Source organism: Mirounga angustirostris, unplaced genomic scaffold (genome assembly GCF_029215605.1).
Source record: "Mirounga angustirostris isolate CCGP_5_RB_7025 unplaced genomic scaffold, mMirAng1.0.hap1 SCAF_11, whole genome shotgun sequence".
Classification (NCBI taxonomy): domain Eukaryota; kingdom Metazoa; phylum Chordata; class Mammalia; order Carnivora; family Phocidae; genus Mirounga; species Mirounga angustirostris.
In genome coordinates this window covers 59731493-59758223 of record NW_026991719.1, presented here as the reverse complement: position 1 = coordinate 59758223, position 26731 = coordinate 59731493, and the positions used below count along the sequence as shown (strand labels likewise).

Genomic DNA, 26731 nt, shown 5'->3' with positions numbered 1-26731 from the left:
TTCACTGGAAAGGAAAGATCATGCTCAGTTTTAAATGCTAGAAGTGTACAAGTTGTTTTGTTACAATAAACTACCTACCTACCTATCTACCTACCTACGTACAGACATACATACCAAAGGGGCTGAATTCCATCAGTTTGTAAAACCAGTAGGACTGGGAGCCTGGAGCTTTACAAGTCAGCTGACTCAGCACTGGGTAAACTACGAGAGCTAATTATAGCTGTGTCACTGGCCTTAAAGAGACAGCAGCCCGTGTGGGGAGGCAACATAAAAACAGCAGTTTACACAACACCAGGGGCACATAGGAGACAGATCTGTTCATACTGATTTCAGAGTGTGTTGGGGGACTTCTCCAAAAACAAGGGGGGCTGGAGGCACCATTTTCCTCCCCTGCCCTCCCAGCATAAAACACAGAGCCATCTGTGGGAGGCAGGGCTACACAGACACTTGTTACCTAACCTGCTAGCAGTATGCCCTGCCCAAAAGGTCTCCTGAAGAGTCCCCCACTCCAAGCCTGCTAGCTTCAGCCCTGGCCTCAGGACAGATTTTCTTAAATCCCTGCATTCACCCCACCCATGCAGCCACAGGGTGCATAGCTGCTGTTTCAAGCCACACCCATCCACCACACTGTGCCCAGCCAATGTGTCCCCAGCCACCATCATGCACCACACCCACCTGCATGCCCCCCCAATCACTGAGTTCAGCCCCTAGCTGCCACAGGGCTTCAGGAGATCCTGGAAAGAACTAGTGGCCCAGTGCAAACTTTGCTAACACCACTACCCTGCCCCCAAGTTCCCTGGTGGGCACGCCCGCTCAAAGCTGGCCTGCCTGGGACCCACTAAAACCACAAAGAGCAATTACAGCCCACAAGAGGCAGACAGAGAGCGCAGACAACTGCACTAAAAGGAAAAATGACTCAGACACAGCAACAGGGCATATGTAACCCATAGGATACTCTCCTGAAGTGGCAGGTTCTAGTGAACAGCATACCACTGCAGGACACTCCAGGACCTCTTCTTCATAAAGTCACTACTTTCAAGAGCAGAAGACACAGATGACTTTCTTAACATAGAGAAACAGACACAGAAAAGCAGACAAAATGAGGAGACAGAGAAATTTATCCCAAAGGAAAGAACCGGACAAGACCACAACCAGAGATCTAAGCGAAACAGATGTAAGTAAAATGACAGACAACTTAAAGCAATGATCACAAGGATATTCACTGGATTGAGAAAAGAGTGGAAGACAAGAATGAGACCTTTAACACAGAGATAAGGAATAACACAGCAGTGATAAAGGGCTTGATATGAAATGAGAAACATACTTGTTGGAATGAATAGCAGGATGGAAGAATCAGAGGAATGAATTAGTGACCCAGAAGACAGAGAAATGGAAAGTAATCAAGGTGAACAAAAGACAGAAAAAAATTATGCAAAATGTGAACTCAGGGAACCCAGTGACTCCGTTAAACTTAACAGCATTCATATTATAAGAGTCCCACTAGAGGAAGAGAGAGAAAAGGGGGCAGAAAATTTATCTGAAGAAATAATAGCTGAAAACTTCCCTAATCTGGAAGGGAACAGATATCCAGATCGAGGAGGCAGAGAACACCCATCAAAATCAACAAAAGTAGACCCACACCAAGACATAAAATATGTAACAAAACATAATTAAATTTCCAAAATAGAGATAAAAAAATTTAAAAGCATCAAGACAAAGAAGTCATTAACTTACAAGGGAAAACCCATACAAATAGCAGGAGATTTTTCAACAGAACTTGCAAACCAGAAGGGAGTGGTATATTAAAAGTGCTGAATGGGAAAAATCTACAGCCAAGAACATTCTTTCCAGCAAGGTTATCCATACACAATAGGAGACATCGAGTTTCCTAGACAAACAAAAACTTAAGGAGTTCATGACCAATGAACCAGCGCTGCAAGAAATATTAAACGGGACTCACTGATAGAAAGGAAAGATGAAAAAGGATAGTACAAAGTAAGAAATAACAAAAGCAGTAAAAATGAATATTTCTGTAAAAAATCAGTCAAGGAACTAACCAATAAAAAGGGGTATGAAAATAGTAACATATACCTAAAACATGGGGAGGAGAGGAGTAAAGAATGGGTTCATATTTAAATGACCATAAACTTAATATAGACTGCTATCTGCAGATGAGGTTATATACAAACCTACTGGTAATGATATATCTAAAACCACCAATATATAGGCAAAGAATAAAGAAAAAGACATCCAAATATATCACTAAAGAAAATCAGCAAAACATGAAAGACAAAAAAAGCATCAGAGAAAATCTTTAGAAACAGCCACAGAACAAGTAATAAAATGGCGATAAATATTTATCAATAATTACGTTGAATGTAAATGGATTAAAGGCTCCACTCAAAAGACATAGGATGACAAAATGGATAAAAAAACAAAACCCATCTATATGCTGCCTATAAGAGACTCATTTTTGACCTAAAGACACCTGCAGATTGAAACTGAGAGGATGGGGAAGCATCTATCAGAGAATGGACATCAAAGAAAGCCAGAGTAGTAATATTTATATTGGACAAAACAGACTTTAAAAAAAGACTGTAACAAGAAACAAAGAGGAACACTGTATAATCATACACTGTATAATCATAAAGGGGAAAATACAACAATTAAGATGTAACAATTGTAAATATTTATGCACCCAACATAGGAGCACCCAAATACATAATGCAGTTAATAACAAACATAGTAGGGGACTTTAACACTTTACTTACATCAATGGACAGACAGATCATCTAAACAACATCAAGGAAACAATGGCTTTGAATGACACACAGGAGCAGATAGATTTAATAGATCTAGGCAGCAGCTCTTTCTGTCCATGGGTTCTATTTTCTGACCACAATGCTATGAAAACAGAAATCAAACACAAGAAAAAAAATCTGGAAAGATCACAATACATGGAGGTTAAATAACATACTACTAAACAACGAATGGGTCAACCAGGAAATCAAAGAAGAAATGAAATACATGGAAACAAATTAAAATAAAAACACAATAATCCAAAACCTGTGCAATGCAGCAAGAGGTTAATAAGAGGGAAGATTATAGCAATACAGGCCTACCTCAAGAAGCAAAAAAAAATCTCAAGCAACCTAACCCTGCATTTAAAGGAGCTAGAAAAAGAACAACAAAACTAAAACCAGCAGAAGGAAGGAAATAATAAAGATTAGGGCAGAAATAAATGATAAAGATTTAAAAAAAACACACAACAGAACAAATCAATGAAACCAGGAGCTGATTCTTTAAAAAAAAAAAAAAAAAAAAAACAATAAAATTGATAAACCTCTAGCCAGAAATATCAAGGAAAAAAAAAGACTCAAATAAATAAAATCACAAATGAGAGAAAAGAAATCACAACCAACACCACACAAATACAAACAATCATAAGAAAGTATTATGAAACACTATATGCCAACAAACTGGACAACCCGGAAGAAATGGATAAATTCCTAGAAACATATAAACTACCAAAACTGAAACAGGAAGAAATAGAAAATTTGAACAGACCAACAGATAATCAGCAAAGAAACTAAATAATCTAAACACTCCCAACGAACAAAAGTCCAGGACCAGACAGCTTCACAGGTGAATTCTACAAAACATTTAAGGAAGAGTTAATACCTATTATTCTCAAACTATTCCAAAAAATACAAAAGGAAGGAAAACTTCCAAAATCATCTTATGAGGCCAGCATTACCCAGATACCAAAACCAGATAAAGACACCACAAAAAAGGAAGTACAGGCCCATACCCCTGATGAACACAGATGCAAAAATCCTCAACAAGGGCGCCTGGGTGGCTCAGTCGTTGGGCGTCTGCCTTCGGCTCAGGTCATGATCCCAGGGTTGTGGGATCGAGTCCCGCATCGGGCTCCCCGCTCGGCAGGAGGCCTGCTTCTCCCTCTCCCACTCCCCCTGCTTGTGTTCCTGCTCTCGCTATCTCTCTCTGTCAAATAAATAAATAAAATCTTAAAAAAAAAAAAAAAATCCTCAACAAAAATACTAGCAAACCAAATTCAACAATACATTTTTAAAATTATTTTTAGATTTTATTTATTTGACAGATATCTCCTATATAAGAACACAGGCAGTAACTTCTTTGACACATTGGTTGTACCAATTTCTTTCTAGAGGTCTCCTGAGGCAAGGGAAAACGAAAGCAAAAATAAGCTATTGGGGACTACATTGAAATAAAAAGCCCTGGGGCGCCTGGGTGGCTCAGTTCGTTAAGCGACTGCCTTCGGTTCAGGTCATGATCCTGGAGTCCCTGGATTGAGTCCCGCATCGGGCTCCCTGCTCGGCAGGGAGTCTGCTTCTCCCTCTGACCCTAACCCCTCTCATGTGCTCTCTCTCATTCTCTCTCTCAAATAAATAAATAAAATCTTAAAAAAAAAAAAAAAAAAAGAAATAAAAAGCCCTGAACAGCAAAGGAAACAATCAATGCAACCTACAGAATGGAAGAAGATATTTGCAAATGACATATCTGATAAAGGCTTAGTATCCAAAATATATAAAGAACTTATACAACTCAACACCCAAAACACAAATAATCCAATTTAAAATAGGCAGAAGACGGGGCACCTGTGTGGCTCAGTTGGTTAAGCGTCTGCCTTTGGCTCAGGTCATGATCCCAGAGTTTTGGGATCAAGCCCCACATTGGCTCCCTGTTCTGCAGGGAGCCTACTTCTCCCTCTCACTCTGCCTGCTGCTCCCCCTGCTTGTGCTCGCTCTGTCTCTGTCAAATAAATAAAATCTTAAAAAAAAAAAAAACAGGCAGAAAACATTAACAGGTATTTTTCCAAAGACCTACAAATGGCCAACAGACACATGAAAAGATTCTCATCATCTCTTATCATCAAGGAAATGCTAAAGTACAATGAGATACCATGTCATACCTGTCAGAATGGCTAAAATCAACCACAGAACAGGAGTTGGTGAAGATGTGGAGAAAAAGGAACACTCGTGCACTGTTGGCGGGAATGCAAGCTGGTACAGCTACTCTGGAAAACAGTATGGAGGTTCCTCAAAAAGTTAAAAATAGAACTACCTTATGATCCAGTGATTGTACTACTGAGTATTTACCCCCAAGAATATAAAAACACTAATTCAAAGGGCTACATGCACCCCTCTTGTTACAGGAGCTTTATTTACAACAGCCAAGATATGGAAGCAGCCCAAGTGTCCATCGATTGATGAATGGATAAAGATGAGGTGGTATATACATACAATGGAATATTATTCAGCCATAAAAAGAATGAAATCTTGCCATTCCAACATGGATGAACTAGAGAGTATAACGCTATGTGAAATAAGTCAGTCAGGAAGGACAAAAACCATATTTCACCCATTCACTCAAACCATATGATTTCACTCAGAATTTAAGAAATAAAGCAAGCAAAGGGAAAAATAAGAGAGACAAATCAAGAAATAGATTCTTAAATATAGAAAACAAACTGATGGTTACCAGAGGGGAGGTGGGTAGGGGGATGAGTTAAAGAGGTGATGGGGATTAAGGAGTGCACTTGTGATGAGCACATGGGAATGTGATGTATGGGAAACACTGAATCAGTATATTGAACACCTGAAACTAATATAACACTGTATGATAACTAACTGGAATTAAAATAAAAACTTAAGAAAATACTTCAGGATCTACTGTCTTACATAGTATGTCTTCCAGCAAAATTATAATGTATATAAAAACAAAGGGACAAAAAATAGTGTGAAGAAAATGCAATCTTCAAAACCAGATTCAGATATGAGATGTAGAAACTAACGGAGAATTTAAAATAACTAGGATATGTTAAAAACATAGACAACAGGCCACATCATGTAGGTAATATCAGAAGAGTTGAAAACTATAAAAAAGAATCAAATGAAAATGATAGAAATTGAAAACACCTTAACAGAAATGAATATGCCTGCCTTTAAGGGAGCTTATAAGTAGACTCAACACAAATGAAGAATCAGGAAACTTGAACATAGGTCAACAGCAACTACCCAATCTAAGATGCAAGCAGAAAGTAGAGGGGGAAAAATCATTCAAAACAGAACTATGGAGGCAGTAAGATCAGTGGTTGCCATTACTTGGGGACAGGAGGAAGGGAATAAATAGGTGAAAGACAGAGGATTTTCAGGGCAGAGACTGTGTAATACTTCGGTGATGGATACATATCATTATACATTTGTCCAAACTGTGAGCCCTAATGTAAACTAATGACCTTAGATGATGATGTGTAAATAATGAAGGTTGATCAGTTGTAACAAATGTACCACCCTGGTGGAGGATGTAGATCATGGGAGAGGTGATGCATGTGTTGGGGGAGGGAGTATATGGGAAATTTCTCTCCCTCCCTCTCAATTTTGCTATGAACCTAAAACTGCCCTAAAAAGAAACTGTTAAAAAAAAAAAAAAGTTGCCCATACTTTTTTAGGAAATAAATTTATCAATTAGCATTAGAATTGTGCCTTCAGTGCTCTTTCTAAAACTGTAGAGGTTTTCCTATGTTTTCTTCTAGATGTCATATAATTTCTCTATGATTCATTTGTACAATGAGTGAAGTATGTCTTCACACTTGCTTTTGGCGTGTGGTCCTCCAATTGTTTCGGCAGCTTTTGTTAAAGAGATTATCCTTTCAACATTGAAGAGTCTTTGCATCTGTGTTGAAAATAATTAGATTTCTGTGTATCTATTCCTGTCTCTGTTTCACTGATCTTTGTCTTTCTCCTTTCACCAATACCAAATACTACTGATTACCATTTTTATCATAAGTCTATAAATAAGATATAGTGTATCCTTTCAAACTGTTTTTTTTTTAAGATTTCATTTATTTATTTGAGAAAGAGAGGGAGAGCAGAGAGCGAAAGAGAGAGGGAGAAGGAGACCCCCTGCTGAGCAGGGATCCTGACATGGGGCTCCATCCCAGGACCCTGAGATCATGACCTGAGCAGAAGTCAGACGCTTAACCGACTGAGCCACCCAGGTGCCCCTCCTTTCAAACTTTTTATTTTTACTTCTCTAGAACTGTTTTGGTTATTCTAGTTTCTTTGCATTTTCATGTAAATTTTAGAATAAGCTAGCAATATCTACAAAAAGACCTTGCTGAGATTTTGACTGAGACAACTACTGAATCTACAGATGAAATTCAGAGGATTTGATATCTTACCAAATCTTCTGATTCAGGGATGTAGTATTAATCCCTATTTATCTAGATCTTCTTTATTTCACTAATATTTTGTTATTTTCAGCAAAAATTATAAAAGCAGCAACAGAAAAAAACACACAAGTGACCCAAAGAATCTTTACTTGTGATTTCTCATGAGAAACAATGAGGACCAGAGGCAGTATCTGGTATACCCAAAGTACTAAAAGAAAAAATAAAAAAATGACAAGCAAGAAGCTTAACTCCAGAAAACTATCTTTCAATAATGAGGAAAAATTATGACTGACAAAAAAGGACTAAGAATTCAGTTAGTCAACCTGCCTTAGAAGAAAAAAACAAATTCCTTCAAGCTGAAAAGAAATGACTTTAATTCAAATCCATATGAAGAAATAAAAAAGAAGCCCATATGAAGAAATAAACAGGCTCAGAAAAGCTAACTACATAAATAAATGTAAATGACAGAATAAATATAATTTTTACTCTTTTCTTCTAAAATAATTCAAGAGAACTGCATAAAAGATACAAGTATTGGGGCGACTGAGTGGCTCAGTCATTAAGCATCTGCCTTTAGCTCAGGTCATGGTCCCAGGGTCCTGGAATCAAGCCCCACATCAGGCTCCCTGTTTGGCGGGAAGCCTGCTTCTCCCTCTCCCACTCGCCCTGCTTGTGTTCCCTCTCTTGCTGTGTCTCTCTCTGTCAAATAAATAAAATCTTAAAAAAAAAAAAAAAAGATACAAGTATTATGCACATTATAATCTCTTGAGCAACAATTTTAAAATGAACTAAAAAATACACTAGAAATGAGTTTCCTATTGCTATACATCCTAGCCAGCAATTGGTATTTTCAGGTTTTTAAAAATTTTAATCACTCTAATATAGGTATGAGGATTTCTCATTTTTTTAAATTGAATTTCTCTAATTGCAAATGAGCATCTTTTCATTTGCTCATTGGCCATCTCTGTATCTTCTTTGGTGAGGTGTATGTTCAGATCTTTTGCCCAATTTCTAATTGGGTTGTTTTCTTATTATTGAATTTGAAGAGTTCTTTGTATATTAAAGTCCCTTATTGGATATGGGTTTTGCAAAATTTTTTTCTAGTCTGTGGTTTGTCTTTTCATTCTCTTGACACTGTTTTTTCAGAGCAAATATTTTTAATTTTAATGAAGTCCTGCTTATCAATTTCTTCTTTCATGAATTACACTTTTGATGTTGGATCTAAAACTCATCACCCAACCCAAGTTCACATATTCTTTTATATTTGCTTTTAGAAGTCTTACAGTTTTCCATTTTATATTTAAGGTCTGTGATCCATTTTGAGAGAAATTTTGTTAAAAGTGTAAGGTCTCTATGTAAGTTCACTTTTAAACATATAATTGATTCCAACACTATTTGAAAAGACTACCCTTTCACCACTGAGCACTCTTTCTGCCTTTGTCAAAGATCAGTTTGCAATATTTGTGTGAGTCTGAGTTCTCTATTCTATATCTGTATGTCTGTCCTTCTACCAGTAGCATGCTATCTTCATAACTGTAGTTTTATAGTAAGTCTTGAAACCAAATGGCGTGAGTCCTTCAACTTTGTGCTTCTTCCACACTACGTTACTTGTTACAGTGTTTGCCTTTCCATATAAAGCTTAGAATCAGTGTCACAAATGAGGCCAAAGACATTAACAGGAAAATGAAGTAATACTACAAACAACTATATGCTCCATGAATTTGACAAATTAGATGAAATGGAACAATTATTTGAAAGATCACCAAAACTCACTCAAGAAAACTTGAATAGCCCTATACCTAGTAAATAAACTGGACTGCAAGTTACATACCAAAAGATGAAAACTTCAGGCCTAGATAGTTTCATTGGCAAATTCTACCAATCAAATAAGAAATAATGCCAATTCTACACAATCAATTCCATTAAAAAGAGGAAAGAAGATGTCCCATTTATGAAGCCAGTATTATCCTGTTCACAAATCGAGAAATATTGCCAGAAAATTACAAATCAGTATCTCCAATGAACACAGATGTAAAAACTGCCACAGAATGTTTGCAAATAAAATGCAGTAAAATGAAAAAATATATATCACAATCATATTGGTTTCATCCAAGAAATATAAGGTTAGTTCAACATTCAAAAATCAATAAAATTCAGGGTACCTGGGTGGCTCAGTCAGCTAAGCCTCCGACTCTGAATTTCAGCTCAGGTCATGATCTCAGGGTCCTCTCTACCCCATTCCACACTGTACTGAAAGGCCTACCAGTTCAATAAAGCAAGAAAAACTATTATAAGGTACACATGTTAGAAAGGAAAAAATTAATTTGCAGGAAACACTGTCCAAAAAATCTCAAATAATCTACCAAAAAAAAAAAAAAAACCCTCTTAGAATGAAAAAGTGAGTTTAGCAAGGTAGCAGAATATAAGGTCAATAGACAAGTCAGTCATATTCCTATATATGGCTATAATTGGAATTTGAAATGAAAAAAAAGGGCGCCTGGGTGGCTCAGTTGGTTAAGCGACTGCCTTCGGCTCAGGTCATGATCCTGGAGTCCCTGGATGGAGTCCCGCATCGGGCTCCCTGCTCGGCGGGGAGTCTGCTTTGCCCTCTGACCCTATCCCCTCTCATGTGTTCTCTCTCATTCTCTCTCTCTCAAATAAATAAATAAAATCTTAAAAAAAAAAAAAGAAAAAAAAGAAAAATCATAAAATTTATAATAGCAACCCCAAAAATAAAATTCTTACATATAAATCTAACAAAATATGTGCAAGAACTGTATGTGGAAACAACAAAATATTAATGAAATAAATCAAAAGATATCTAGATTAATAGGGAGAAATACTATGCCCATGAATTGGAAAACTTAGTAAGATATCAAATCACCCCAATTCATCTATAGAGTCAATGCCATCCCAATCAAAATCTCAGCAACTTCTTTTTATAGATTTTTTTAAAGATATTTTTGCAGAGAGGAACATTAATGTAAAAAGAGACATTCTCTGACACACAGCACAAAGGAAAAACTTAACCTGAAGCTGAAATAGTCCTTTAGGAAAACTAGAGGCTACTATACTAGCCAAACAACTCTGCTCCCTAAGTAGGGGTGTCACAATGAGAAAAGCAAGCCATTTCCCCTCCTCTCAGCTCCAGAGCAGCAGTGCAGGTTTTGCCAAGGGGCAGAGACAGGTTGTAACAAAGAGAGCTCAAAAGTATCCCCAAGGGAACAGACTTAATTTGGAATACCCTGGGGGAAAAATCAATCCTAAGAGTACTCCCAAAAACAATAGAAATTTTGTTGGTAAGCAGTTAAATGGAGACTGGTAACTACATGAGAGCAAGAAGCTAAAAAACATCAGTTAACAGTTTACCAGAGAGAACCAGGGAAAGAGATACAGCATCCCTCTCGTGGTCTGTATATACACTCTAAGACCACAGTGGAATTAAACCAGAAATCAGTAATAGAAACATAACTGGAAAACCCCAAAATATTTGCAGATTAAATAACACACTTCTAACAATCTGTCAAAACTCACAAGGAGAAACAGAGAATCTTATTAGGCCTGTATCTATCAAAGAAATGGAATCAATAATTAACCCTCCAAAACAGAAAGCATCAGACCCAAATGGGTTCACTGGTCAATTCTATCAAACATTTAATAAGATATAATACCAACTCTCTAAAATCTCTTCAGAAAATAGAAGCAGAGGAAATACTTCTTCATTCTATGAGGTCAACATTACCCTAACACCCAAATGAAAAACACTGTAAGAAAAAAATACAGCACAATCAACATCTCTCATTAGCAAAGATGCACAAATACCCAACAAACTAGCAAACTGAATCCAAATATATGATAAGAATTATACACCACGACAAAATGGGGTTTGTCTCAAGTACGCAAGCCTAATTCAGCATTAGAAAATCGATGAATGTAAACCATCACAACAACTAAAGAAGAAAAATCACGAGATCACATCAATAGATGCAGAAAAAGCATTAGACAAAACCCAACACCCACTCATGATAAAAACTCTCAGCAAATTAGGAATATAGAACTTCCTCAACTTAATCAAGAGCCTCTACCAAAAAAATACAGCTAATATAGTAAATGGTGAGAAACTGGAAGAATTCCCACAAAGATCAAGAAGGCAAGGATGTCTCTCTCTCACTACTCCTTTTTGAATTGTACTAGAAGTCCTAACTAATGCAAATTGTGTAAGACTGTTGAATCACAGACTTGTACCTCTGAAACAAATAATACATTATATGTTAAAAAAAAAAAGAAGAAGAAGAAGAAGATAGTAGGAAGGGAGAAATGAAGGGGGGGAAATCGGTGGGAGAGACAAACCATGAGAGACTATGGACTCAGAGAAACAAACTGACGGTTCTAGAGGGAAGGGAGGGGATGGGTTAGCCTGGTGATGGGTATTAAAGAGGGCACGTACTGAATGGAGCACTGGGTGTTATACGCAAACAACGAATCATGGAACACTACATCAAAAACTAATGATGTACTGTATGGTGACTAACATAACATAATAAAAAAAAAAGACAAGAAAAGAAAATAAAAGGAACACAGACTGGGAAGAAAAAAATATGACTGTCTTTGTTTGCAGATGACATGATAGTCTATGTATAAAATCCTAAAGACTAAAAAACCCAAACTGGAACTAAGAAGCAATTACACCAAGGTTGCAAGATACAGGGTTAATATACAAAATCAACAGTTTTCCTATAGGCCAGCAATAAGTGGAATTTGAAGTTAAAAACAATACTGGTTACATTCACACATTCACACTACCCAAAATGAAATACTTAGGTATAAATCTAACAAAATATTTACAAGATCTATATGGGGAAAACTACAAAACCCAGATGACAGACATCAAAGAACTAAAAAATGGAAACATATTCCAGGTTCACAGATAGGAAGACTAAATACTAATCTTTGTCAACTCATGATGAGGTTATGTCCCCAAAAAAACTCATCATAAGTTGAAAATATAAGTCAAAAAAGCATTTAATACAGGGGCACCTGGGTGGCTCAGTCGTTAAGCGTCTGCCTTCGGCTCAGGTCATGATCCCAGGCTCCTGGGATCAAGCCCTGCATCGGGCTCCCTGCTCGGCGGGACGCCTGCTTCTCCCTCTCCCACTCCCCCTGCTTGTGTTCTCTCTCTCTCGCTGCGTCTCTCTGTCAAATAAACAAAGAAACAAACAAATAAATAAATAAATAAAAGCATTTAATACATCTAACCTACTGAACATTACTGCCTAGCCTCTGAACATGCTCAGAACACTTATACTAGCCTACATTTGGGCAAACTCATTTAACACAAAGCCCATTTTATAATAAAGTGCTGAAAATCTCATGTAATTTATTGAATAATGTTCAGAAAGTGAAAAAAACAAAATGGCTGTATGGGTAGAGAATGATTTTAAATGTATTAGTTGGTTATCCTCATGATCTCATGGCTAGCAGCTCACTGCCACTGCCCAGTATCACAAGAGTGTATCATACTAGATATTGCTAGCCCAGGAAAAGATCAAAATTTAAAATTTGAAGTACAATTTCTACTAAATGTGTATCATTTTCCACCATCAGAAAGTCAAAAAATCTAAGTTGAACCATCGTAAACTGGGGACCATCTGTATTGTCAAGGTGTCAGTTCTTCCCAATTTGTTTCAACATACTCAATGTAATCCCAATCAAAATCCCAGCAAATTATTCTACAGATTATCAACAAACTGATTCTAAATTTTATATGGAGAAGTAAAAGATCTGGCATAGCTAACGCAATACTGAAGAAAAACAATGTTGTAGGACTGACACTATCTGACTTCAAGACTTGCTATAAAGCTACAGTAATCAAGACACTGTGCTATGGCCGAAGGAATAGACAAACAGATCAACAGAATAGAGAGCCTAAGCCCAGAAATAGACTCACAAGGACATACTCAACTGATCCTTGACAAAGGAGCAAAGGTAATTCAGCAGAACCAAAAGTCTTACCCATAAATGGTGACTGAATAACTGGACATCCACATGCAATAAAATGAATCTAGACACTGACCTTATAGTCACAAAATTAACTCAAAATGGATCACAGACCTAAATATAAAATGCAAAACTATGAAACTCCTAGAAGAGAACACAGGGGAAAATCTAGATGAATTTGGGTATGGTGAAGACTTTCTAGATACGCCAAGATCTATGAAAAAAATTTTTGATAATCTGGACTTCATTAAAATTCAAAACTTCTGCTCTGCAAAAGACACTATCAAAAAAAAAAAAAAAGGGACACAGACTGAAAGAAAATATTTGTAAAAGACATTATCTGATAAAAGACTATTATCTAAGGGCACCTGGGTGGCTCAGTCCATTGAGTGTCTGCCTTCAGCTCAGGTCATTATCTCAGGGTCCTGGAATTGAGTCCCACGGGCTCTCTGCTCAGCAGGGAGGCTGCTTCTCCCTCTCACTCTCCCTCTGTGCTCTCCCCCTCTCTCTCTCTCAAATAAATAAAATCTTAAAAAAAAAAGATTATTCAAAATACCCAAACACCCTTAAAACTCAACAAGAAAACCCAATTAAAAAATGAGCAAAACACCTGAACAAACACACTTTACCAAAGATATAGATGACAAATAATCATATAAGATGCTCCACAACATATATCATCAGGGAAATGCAAATTAAAATAACAATGAGATACCACTATATACCTATTACAATGATCAAAATCTGGACCTCTGAGAATACCAAATACTAAAGAGGCTGTGGAGCAACAGGAACTCTCATTCATTGCTAGTGGGGATGCAAAATGGTACAGCCACTTTGTAAGACAGTTTGGTAGCTTCTTACAAGACTAAACATACTCTTATAATACAATCCAACAATCACACTTCTTGGGTATTTACCTAAAGGAGCTGAACACTTACACCCATACAAAAACCTGCACACAGATGTTTATGGCAGCTTTATTCATTAATTGCCAAAATCAGGAAGCAATCAAGACATCCCTCTATAAGTGAATGACTAAACTGGTACACTGAGATATTGGAATATTCAGCGCTAAAAAGAAATGAGCTATCAAGCCATGAAAAGACAAGCAGGAACCTTAGATGTGTATTACTAAGTGTAAGAAGTCAATTTGAAAAGACTACATAATGTATGATTACAACTATCTGACATTCTGGAAAACACAAAACCATCAAGACTGTAAAAAAGATCAGTGGTTGCCTGACGCTAAGGGAGAGAGAAGCACAGGGGATATTTAGGGCAGTTATGGGAAAACCAAGAAACTAGACTAACCAAAACAGTTTTGGGGGGGTGGAAAAAAACAATTGGAGCACTCACACTACCTGTTTTCAAGACTTACTTCAAAACTTATTCTGCAGCATTAGCAAAATGACAGACACAGAGATCAGTGGAACAAAATGGCCTATCTAGAAATAGACCCACACGTATATATGGTCAATTAATTGGTGGCACTGATATAAAAAGAGTTCAAGGGAAAAAACACAGGATTTTCAACAAATAGTACTGGAATTATTAGAGAATGAGGGGAAAGGGCTAACTATAAAGGAGCATGAGACAAATTTTTTAGGCTATGAAACAATTTTATATCTTGACTACAGTAATAGTTATACTGTGAAGTTCTTCGTGAAAACTCACAGAAGTGTAAAACTAAGGAGGGTGAATTTTACATTATTAAAATTACACTTCAGTAAACCTAAAAAAATATTTAAAACCTAGATACTACATAGTAAAAATCATGATATAAATATATTAAGATAATGGAAAGGACCAGCAGTTGAGTATGTATATAATATAGCTGAATTCAGGTTGGGAGTTAGAAGGGTATGTGGATTGGGGCGCCTGGGTGGCTCAGTTGGTTAAGCAACTGCCTTCGGCTCAGGTCACGATACTGGAGTCCTGGGATCGAGTACCACATCAGGCTCCCTGCTCAGCAGGGAGTCTGCTTCTCCCTCTGACCCTCCCCCCTCTCATGCTCTCTCTCCCTCATTTCTCTCTCAAGTAAATAAATAAAATCTTAAAAAAAAAAAAATGAAGCGGATGTGAAGGAGAGTTAACTATCATCCAGGGTGGGCAGTCAATAGATAACGGCTAAAACTTAAAAATTAAAAACAAAAAACAAAAAACTACACTAGCATATGATTTGGATACACAGATCTAACAGAAAAATTGAGATTTCAGCATGATTTGGTTTGCTCTGAGAATGGAAAATTAAGGGGTGAGGGAAATCAGACAACTGTGTTTTTATTTAAACAAACTTATAAAGCTATACAACTCTACTATATGGTAGATCTTTTATTTTTTAATTTAAATCAAAAGAAGTACATCTACATATTGAATATGTGCAATTAGTTCACTGGTAACATTAAACTATTGTTTAGTTAATTTATAAACTGCATTTTACATGAAGTTTAGAATCACTTAAAAGATGCACAAGAAGATGGGGATGCGGAGGCTTCTAAATATGAAGGAACAGCATATTCCCTAAGTCCAAGCATTACTTAAACAAACAGCTAAGTAGCCACCTAGTGTAAAATTTCAACTTAATCAGCTGAAGTCTCTGAGGCTGGGCACTGACTACAGGAGTAATTCTGGCGCTCTACCCCCCACCAATTGGGAAGACCGAAAACTACTTCACTACAAAAACCTGATATGTAGTATGACGAAGGTGGGCCCTGATCACCTATGCTTTCACCAAACTGGAGCTTTCCTCTAACCTCCTATTCTCAATCTACATGACTAGCCTTCATTCCTGTTAGGAGTCTTGCCCTGTACCTCAATCTTTTGGTTTGGGTCCTGCACCAATCTAAACCAACCATCAGGGGATGACAATGTGCTAGTATCTGTCTGCCCGAGTAACATAACTACCTAGAAGTTTCCGGCTGAAATGCTCTACCCACCAATTTGGATTCCATCCCTCTGAACGCCAGGCCAGATCAGACATACATCTGCCATGTCCCCTACCCCCAAACACGCACTTTAGACCAGTAGTTTTAAAGCTGTTAGAAGAGTTTACACTCTTAAAACTTTTCGACAAAGAGCTTTAGTTGATTTATTTACTCTAAGAGAAAGTAAACTAAAAAGCCTTCTAAATATTTAAAATACCTATTAATAGTCAATTTAATAATTAACTTGGTTAACTTAAATGGTTGATGTTTTATTTACTTATAATCCTGACCCTAATCTTAATACATCACATACATAAATTTAACATAATGAGTTTTTGTGCAAAATTACTTTCAAAACCAAATAACCCTAGTGATGAATAGCACTGTCTTATATATATTTATACATGTTTGCAATTCTCCTTAATGCTTGGTTTAATAGAAGACAGCTGGAGCCTCATATCTGCTTCTCCATTCAAGCTATTGTGAAATGTTTTGCTTGAGTGGAAATATATGAAGAAAGTCCTACCTGATATGAAGTCGAAAAAGAAGTATTTTAATATCCTTTCAGATAGTTATGAATATTCTTCAATGATACTATACCAAAACTCAACAAGTGGTAGTTTCTCAAAGATCAGTGAAATGTAGGAATATAAAAACATAACTTATCATACTCTGTTATCTTAAAATCCTCTGGTCTGTCTTTCCCTTTCAATGAATATTTAACCCATGCATGATTATGGAACATCCTACAAGGGTCATTTAGAAAATACTGGTCTACTGAGTCATGCAGATCCTCAAAATGTTACATATTTCATTAGATGATATTTTCAAAATCATATTCATTAAAATCTCTCATGTCATCAGAAAAATCTAAGTATTGGTGAAACTATAAAACTCACACAGATGGACATTAAGTTTACAAAAATTCTAAATTTTGTTTGAAAGCTAAAATTTTAAATGGGCAACAAATACTATCAGGTGGTTTCCTTGAAAGGATAAGCTCACTGACTTAGAAAAAATATATGCCTAATACCCGAATATGAGAAACCATTTTGTCTATCAGTTATTCTTCTAAGTAAACCGTTATAAGTGAAAAAAAAGTGAGTAGCAGTTTTCTATGATGTTACGGGTGATTTTCCAAGGCAATCACCATAACTCAGTTTGCAGAAGTGATTCATGCTTGCTTCCCTTTTTATCACACAACATTAAGACATGTACTCATGGGTCTATATTTAATATAATTAATTATATAATTGACATTTATTGCTCAACATTTTTTTTAAGAAAAATTGTTTTTTTTTTTGTTTTTTTTTTTAGTACAAGTACATGGTGAGGAATACAATGACCACTGGTACAGTTTGGTACCACTACCTTCGTACTCAGGCAGAGGCAGATTTATTTTCCGCTGCTTTGACACCATCAGTGCAGATGTCAACACAGTAAAAGTAAAGTAACAACTTCATACTATTCTGAAAATATCTTCCACTTTGCAGTTCCCTTGAAAAGCCCACACACTGAAAATTCTATCATACTGTTGGCCACCACCTCAGGTGTTATGTCCCCCTGGATGTGCAACTACCCTATTACGGCTTATTGCCCTTTCCCAACAGTACTACTGACATCTACACCAATCTAAGCAATGATAATTTCACTATTATTTAACCTGTTTTGTAGAAAACAAGGGATAAAAAAACAAAACAAATACCACACTTCATTTCCAAATCAATAAGGGTTTCTCACTCCTCCCAGGAACTACTAAAGCTGTGTCTTCTGAATAGCTGAGTTTTCTGAATTAGCTGAGGGTTTACACCACATGCAAACTTTTTTTTTAACTTTAGAAGAGAATCCTAAAATGTGTAACATACATTTCTGACTAACAAAACAGATGATGTAACTATAACTTAACTTTTTCTGGATGCCATCTACATTGTATTGTCCCAGATTATTTTATATGTATTTGCCTCCTTACCTGCAGTCAGGTTATGAGCTGCACTTGTAGTAAAGATCAATGTATCATGCTATGGACTTGGAAACCAGATTTATTAGAATTATGTATTAAAGGCTCCGAGAGATTCACTGAAATGAATTCAATATGAGCTCTAGTACAGACACTGCTGTACCTCTTTTAGCTATTCAGAATACTTTTATTGTACTTTTGAGCTGTGTTCAAAACACTTTAACTGGCTCAACAGTTGAGTTCCAGATATTAAGATGATATTGTACCTGCATCTAAAATGAAGCCTTGTCCAGACAACTTGATATCCACAAAAAAAAAGGCTTGATAAATCAGTAATTCAAGACCAGAGAGTTTAATTAAACCTGTAATTTTAAGATAAATGTACATTCATATGCAGTTCTTAGAAATAATACAAAGATAACCCTTTGGGCGCCTGGGTGGCTCAGTTGGTTGAGCGACTGCCTTCGGCTCAGGTCATGATCCCGGAGTCCCTGGATCGAGTCCCGCATCGGGCTCCCTGCTCGGCGGGGAGTCTGCTTCTCCCTCTGACCCTCCCCCCTCTCATGTGCTCTCTCTCTCATTCTCTCTGTCAAATAAATAAATAAAAAATCTTTAAAAAAAAAAAAAAGATAACCCTTTTACTGTTTACCCACATTACTCCAACAGCAACAGCTTACAAAACCATACTACAACATCACCACCAGGATACTGTTATTGATAGTCAAGACGCACTATCAATACTTACTTAAAGGGGCGCCTGGGTGGCTCAGTTGGTTAAGCGACTGCCTTCGGCTCGGGTCATGATCCTGGAGTCCTGCGATCGAGTCCCACGTCGGGCTCCCTGCTCAGCAGGGAGTCTGCTTCTCCCCCTGACCCTCCCCCCACTCTCATGCTCTCTCTATCTCATGCTCTCTCTCAAATAAATAAATAAAATTTAAAAAAAAAATACTTACTTAAAAAAATAAGACATCTGGGAATTTCTACATTGTTACTATTATGAATAAGATTCTGTTCATTGAAGATGAACAAAAATAGCACTATTTTTTTTTTAATTTTATTTATTTGAGAGAAAGAGTGAGAGAGTGCGCGAGGGCGCGCACGTGCGGGGGGGGGGGGGTGCAGAAGGAGAAGGAGAAACAGACTCCCTGCTAAGCAGGGAGCCTGATGCAGGGCTCAGATCCAGGAATCATGACCTGAGCTGAAAGCAGAGGCTTAATTAACAGATTGAGCCACCCGGGTGCCCCCAGGACATTTTCATTAACACAAAGATATTTCATGCAATCTTTTATAACCCATCACCCTCCTGAACCCAACCCCATCCTTGAAACTTCACCACCACTACTCTAATTTCCATTTCTATGATTTTGTCATTTTCAGAATACTATATAAATGGTATCTTCCGCAATTGGATTTTTTTCACTCAGCATAATTCTCTGGGGATTCACCCAAGTTGTATCAATTTCATTGTCTTTTAATCCTAAGTGGTATTACACATATCAAGAATTTAGCTAAGCTTCTCCATGGTATTGCTGCCTCGGCATCCATTTTGTTTGGCTAACAGGCCTCAAGAAGCCTTAAACTGACATTAGCTCTTCATGCAAACACATACCCTAGGTAACAGCCTGCATAGTCACAACTATGTTAAGTCCTGATACAACTTCCCCAATGGCCCTTGTGATAGTCTCCCTTGCCTCCCAGGGCTTTTCCCTTGTGCACCCCTTATACTGTAACACTGAGCAGCTTACCAACACCTTGCTTTTCTTGGTTTGAATTGACCAATCCAGTCTTAGCCCAGAAACCCCAAAGCACTACCTACAGACCACAACAAAGGCATGTGCTCCAGGTCCTGACCTGCTGTCTACCTGCACCCTGCCTTGACTTCTTCATGTGGCTCCTCAAGATGTGCAATGTACTTACCTCCAAGGACTTCTGAGTGATGAACTTGCCTATTTCCAATTTTCCTTGTGGTCTCTTATAGCACCTAGGCTTACCATCAAACACCCCAAGGGGCTTTACTTAACAAATGTTAATTTGGGGTGCCTGGATGACTCAGTCAGGTAGGCATCCCACTCTTGGTTTCCATTCAGGTCGTGATCTCATGGGTTGTGGGACTGAACCCGACGTATGGTTCCGTGCTTGGCAGGGAGTCTGCTTGGGGATTCTCTCCTTCTGCCCCTCCCCCTGCTCTCTCTCAAGTGATTAAATAAATCTTTAAAAAAAAAATGTTAATTTAACAACTTGCAATGAACATACCACAATTTGTTTAGGCATCCAACCATTAAAAGACATCTGGGAAGGGGTGCCTGGGTGGCTCAGGTGGTTAAGCATCTGCCTTTGGCTCAGGTCAACATCTCAGGGTTCTGGGATCCAGCCTCGCATCGGGCTCCCTGCTTAGCAGGGATTATGCTTCTCCCTCCCCTCTGCCCCTCTGCCCCCACTGCCCACTCATGCTTGCTCTCTCTCAAATAAATAAAATCTAAAAAATAAAAGAATTTAAAAAATAAATTAAAAAAATAAGACATCTGGGAATTTCTATATTGTTACTATTATGAATAAGATGCTATGAACATTCATATACAGCTTTTTGTGTGACATAGATTTTCATTTCTCTGGGATTTATTTTTTACACTCAAGAGTGTAACTGCAGAGTTATACAGAAGTTGCATTTTTAATATAAGAAACCGCTAAACTTTTCCAGAATGTCTGTATCATTTTACATTCCCATCAAAAACATGAGTAATCCAGACTATCTGCATCCTAACCAATACTTGATGTTACCACTATTTTTCATTTTATTATTTTTATAGGTAAATATATTTCCTTGTGGTTTTAATTTGTATTTCAAAAATGGCTAATAATGTTGAACAGCTCTTCCTTTTCTAATGTGCCATCTGCATATCTTCTTCCTTGAAATATCCCTTCATGTCTTTTGTCCATATTCTAACTGGATTGACGGTCTAGTTTTTTACTATTTGGTTTCTAGTTTTTTAATGTATTTATTACTAAATATACTAGTATTTACATGCAAGACACAGTTTACAAATAAATTCTTGCCGCTCTATAGTCTCTCTACATGCTCTTACCAGAGTCTTTAGCAGAATAGGAGTTTTTAGTTTTCATGAGGTTTAATTCTTCAATTTCTCCTTTTATAGGTCATGCTTTTGAAGTTAAATATATGAACTCCTTGTCTACCCCAAGATTCTGAAGACTTTCTCCTGTTTTCTTCCAGAAGTTTTATAGTTTAAGTTTTACATTTTACACTGAAGTCTAGAATTTGTTTTCAGTTCATTTTTGTACAAGGTGTGAAACTCAGGTCATCTTTTTTCCCCCTATGGATGTCCAGTTGTTCAAGCACCACTATTGAGAAGGCTCTTTCCCTACTTAACTGTTTTTCTGCTTTTGTCAAAATCAGGTGGGCATAATTGTGTCTATTCCTCAGTTCTTGATTTTGTCATATTGACATGTATGTGTCTATCCCTCTACCAGTGTAACACCGTCTTGATTATTCTAAACATATACTAGACATTAATAGTAAGTAGAATGATTCCACCAATTCAGTCTTTTTCAAGATTGTTTTAGCTATTCTAGGGCCTTTGCTTTTTCATATAAATTTTTATTTATTTATTTTTTAAAGATTTTATTTATTTATTTGACAGAGAGAAAGCACAAGCAGGAGGAGCAGGAGAGGGAGCAGCAGACTCCCTGCTGAGCAAGGAACCTGATGCAGGGCTCGATCCTGGGACTCTGAGATCATGACCTGAGCCAAAGGCAGACGCTTAACCAACTGAGCCACCCAGGCACCCCAAATTCATTAATTTCTTACCTTATTATTTCCTTCCTTTAGCCGGTCTGGGGTTATGTTTTTTTTTTTTGTTTTTTTTTTGTCTTTTTTAGTTTCTTGAAGTGGAAAGTGGATTATGGAATTGACACCTTTCCTCATTTCTAACGAAAATATTTAGTGGTGGGATGCCTGGCTGGCTCAGTCAGGTTAAGTGTCCACCTTCCGCTCAGGTCATGATTCCAGGGTCCTGAGACTGAGTCCTGCATCAGGCTCCTTATCAGCGAGAGGCCTGCTTCTCCCTCTGCCTGCCGCTCTCCCTGCTTGTGCTCTCTTCCTCTCTTTCTCTCTCTGACAAATTAAAAAAAAAAAGTATTTAGTGGTATAAATTCTTCTCCATATAATGCTTTAATACTTTGTCTCACCTATCTTGATAGCTACGCTTATATGTTCTTTCAGATACATAAACATATATATGCATATATATAAAATTTCCCCCCCCTTGAGACTTTTAACTTTGACCCATAGGTTATTTAAGAGTGTCATTTAATATCCAACTGGTTAGAGTTCCTTATTTTTAATTTTTAGTTGGAGTCTATTATAGTCAGAACATACTCTGTATGATTTCAGTTATTTTAAATTTGGTGAGGTTTGTTTCATGGCTAAAGTTTGGTCTATCTTGGTAAATCTCTTTTTTAATTTGAGAGAGTGAGCGAGCCCATGGAAGTGGGGTGAGGGGCAGAGGGAGAGAGAAACTCAAGCAGACTCAGCACTGAGCACGGAGCCCGATGAGGGCTCGATCTCATGACCCGAGATCACAACCTGAGATGAAACCAAGAGACGCTTAACTGACTGAGCCTCCCAGGCACCCCTAAATCTTCTAAATTGCACAGAAAACACTATAAAATAGTATGTATTTATTATTCAGCAACAAAAAGAAATGAACTATCAACCCAAGAAGACATAGAGGAACTTTAATACATATTGCCACATGAAAGAAGTAAAGTGAAAAGCCTACATAATGTATGATTCCAACTGTATGACATTCTGGTAAAGGCACAACAATGAAGACAGTAAAAAAAATCAGTAGCTGTCAGGAGTTTGAAGGGTGGGATGGATGAAAAGGTGGGAGTACAAGGGATTTTTAGGGCAGTGTTAACTACTCTGCATGATACTGTAATGGTGAATGCATGTAATTTTAAATTTATCAAAAACAAATATAATATATAATGCAGAGTGAACCCTAATGTAAACTATAGATCGTAGTTAATATCAGTATTGGCTCAATTATAATAAATGTACCATACGAATGCAAGGTAGTAGTAATAAAGAAAACTGGTTTTATTCTGGGGTGTTGTGAGAGGATATATAGAAACTGTACTGTCTCAATTTTTCTGTAAACTTAAAACTCTAAAAAATAAACCCTATTAAAAAATGATAATGTATATTCTTCAGTTGTTGTATGAAATGTTCTATAAATGCCAATTAAATCTTGTTGATTTACAGTACTTTTTTTTTTTTTTTTTAAGATTTTTATTTATTTATTTGACAGAGAGAGTACAAACGGGAGCGGCAGGCAGAGGGAGAAGGAGAAGCAGACTCCCTGCTGAGGATCCTGTGTCTCTGGGACCATGACCTGAGCCAAAGGCAAATGCTTAACGCACTGACCCACCCAGGTGCCCCACTGAGTTCTTCTATACACATACTGATAGTCTTGTCTCATTGTGCCAATTGTGAAAAGACTGCTGAGTCTTACAATTCTATTGTTTGGTACATGCACTTTAGAACTGCCTTTTTTTTTTTTGAGAGAGAGAGACCGAGAGAGAATGTGGAAGTGGGAGAGTGGAGGGGGGAGGGGCAGAGGGAGAGAATCTTAAGCAAACTCTGCACTGAGGGAAAAGCCTGATGTGGGGCTCGATCTCATAACTTTGAGATGGTGACCTGAGTCGAAATCAAGAGTCAGACACTTAACCAAGTGAACCACCCAAGCGCCCCAGGACTGCCATATCTTATAAGTGAATTTTATCATTACAAAATGTTTGTGTGTGTGTGTGTGTGTGTGTATATATATATATGTATTTTTTTTTTTTTTTGGTCTAAAGCCTACTTTATCTGATAATAAAATAGTCACTACTGGGGCACCTGACTGGATCAGTCGGCTAGAGCATATGACTCTTGATCTTGGGGCTGTAAGTTCAAGCCCCATGTTGGCTGTAGAGATGACTTAAAATTAAATCTAAAAAAAAAAAGTCACTACTGCTTCCTTTGATTGAGGTTTGCATGGCATATCTCTGCCTACAACTCTACCTTCAATCTGCTTATATAATCATATTTGAAGTGAGTTTCTTATTAACATATAACTGGGTCCTGGCTATTACTCTACTCTGACAGTCTCTTGTCTTTTAAGTGACAGTCTCTTGTCTTTAAGTGTCTTAAGTGCATTTAGACCATTTAAATCTAATGTAACTGTCAATATGTTAGAGCTAACCTCTGCCATTTTATTTTTCCTTTGTTCTCTTAGTTTTCTATTTTTTTTTACATGCATTATATATATACACACACATACACACGTTACTTACAACAGTCTACTACTATCAACATTTTACTAGTTCAAATCAAGTGTAAAAACCACCCCTCCTTTATGACCCTTGACCCTCTCCCAATTATACCATATTTGTCTTAAGTATTACCTTTAAGTACAATTTACATACAACACCAAAACCATGATCCACGAAAGAAATAACTGGGTAAGTTAAACTTAACTAAAATAAGTCACACTGCTTTGTACAAAACAGTACAAAGTGAAAAGACAAGCTAGAGACTAAGAGAAGATTTTGTAAAACACTATCAGATAAAGGATGTGTACCCAAAATATACAAAGAACTCTCTTTTTTATAAAGATTGTATTTATTTAAGAGAGAGATAGCACAATTGAGAGTGAGAGAGAACATGAGCAGGGGGGAGGGGCAGACGGAGAAGCAGACTCCTTGCTGAGCAGGGTGCCTGACACGGGGCTCGATCCCAGGATCCCAGGATCATGACCTGAGCCAAAGGGAGATGCTTAACTGATTGAGCCACCGAGGCGACCCCATAGAAAGAACTCTTAAAACTCAACAATAAGGAAACAAGAAACCTAGTCAAAAAAATAAGCAAAACATCTGAACAGTAACCCAAAGAAAATAAGGAGATGAAAACATGTACAACATATGTCATAAGAGAACTGCAAATTAAAACAATGAAATACCGCTACACACCTATCAGAATAGCTAAAATATTTTTAAAAAGCAAAAACAAAAAATAAAACAAAACTGATAATACCAAATGCCAGCAAGGACAAAGAGCAACAGAAACTCTCATTCATTGCTAGTGAGAATGCAAAATACCACAGCCACTGTAAGATAGTTTGGCAGTTATTATAAAATTAAACACACTCTTACCATACAATTCAGCAGTCATGCTTCTTGGTACTAGAACTGAAAATTTATGTCTACTCAACAACCTGCACAAGGATGTTTATAGCAGCTTGATTTATAAAGATATGGGTTTACTTAATAATACATCAATTGTCAAAAATTAGAAGCAATTAAGATGTTCTTCAGTAGGTGAATGGTAAGTAAACATCCAGACACTGAATTATTATTCTCTGTTAAAAAGAAATGAGCTGGGGGTGCCTGGGTGGCTCAGTCGTTAAGCATCTGCCTTCGGCTATCGGGCTCCCTGCTCGGTGGGAAGCCTGCTTCTCCCTCTCCTACTCCCCCTGCTTGTGTTCCCTCTCTCGCTGTCCCTCTCTCTCTCTCTGTCAAATAAATAAATAAATAAATAATCTTAAAAAAAAAAGAAAGAAAGAAAGAAATGAGCTATCAAACCATGAAAAGACATAGAAGGATCTTAAAAGCACACTGCTAAGTGAAAGAAGCCAGTCTAAAAAGGCTACATACTATATAATTCAGACTACATAACATGGAAAAGGAAAACCTACAGAGACAGTAAAAGGATCACTGGTTGCCAGGAACTTCAGGGAGGCAGGGGAAAGGAAGGGATGAACAGATGATGCACAGGGGAAACCATTTTCTATAATACTATCATGTTAGATACATGACATCATACCATTTTTCAAAACTCTTAGAACTGTAGGATGCAAAGAGAAAAGCTTAATATAAACTATCCTTAACAATAATATGACTATAAGCTCATTTATTGTAATAAATGAACCACACTAATGCAAGATGGGCAAACTGTATGATGGGGAGGGAGTCGTATGGGAACTCTCTGTACAAGCTGCTCAACTTTTCTGTAAGTCTAAAACTATTCTATAAATAAAATTAATTAAATTAAATTAACTTTAATTAATAGATTTAAAGACCTAAATGGGGCGCCTGGGTGGCTCAGTCATTAAGCGTCTGCGTTCGGCTAGGGTCATGATCCCAGGGTCCTGGGATCGAGCCCCGCATCGGGCTCCCTGCTTGGAGGGAAGCCTGCTTCTCCCTCTCCCACCCCCCCACTTGTGTTCCCTCTCTCACACTGTCTCTCTCTGCCAAATAAATAAAATCTTAAAAAAAAAAAAAAGACCTAAATGTAAGAGGTGAAATGATAAAATAAGAAGAAAACATAGAATATTGTTTCTACTTTGGCATAGGAAAATATTCGTTAGATAAAAAACATGGACCCATAACTACATGGTCAACTAATCTTCAACAAAGCAGGAAAGAATATCCATTGGGAAAAACACACTCTTTTCAACAAATGGTGTTGGGGAAAACTGGACAGCAACATGCAGAAGAATGAAACTGGAACACTTTCTAACACCATACATGGAAATAAATTCAAAATGGATGAAAGACCTAAACGTGAGACGA

General features: G+C 37.2%; 1 protein-coding gene across 42 annotated transcripts in view; it reads right to left on the bottom strand.

The window, feature by feature from the left end:
• LOC129045928 (uncharacterized) overlaps window positions 1–26731 on the bottom strand; it is a 149734-nt gene that overhangs the window by 101616 nt on the left and 21387 nt on the right. For 4 of the 42 annotated variants that reach the window (XR_010406171.1, XR_010406165.1, XR_010406170.1 and 1 more), the window contains exon 5: window positions 4955–5059. The exons of 26 other annotated variants lie outside the window; for them this stretch is intronic. The gene's annotated coding sequence lies outside the window, so the exon portion shown is untranslated. 12 more of the 42 variants (XR_008506419.2, XR_010406173.1, XM_054508521.2 and 9 more) reach the window with 5 other exon arrangements.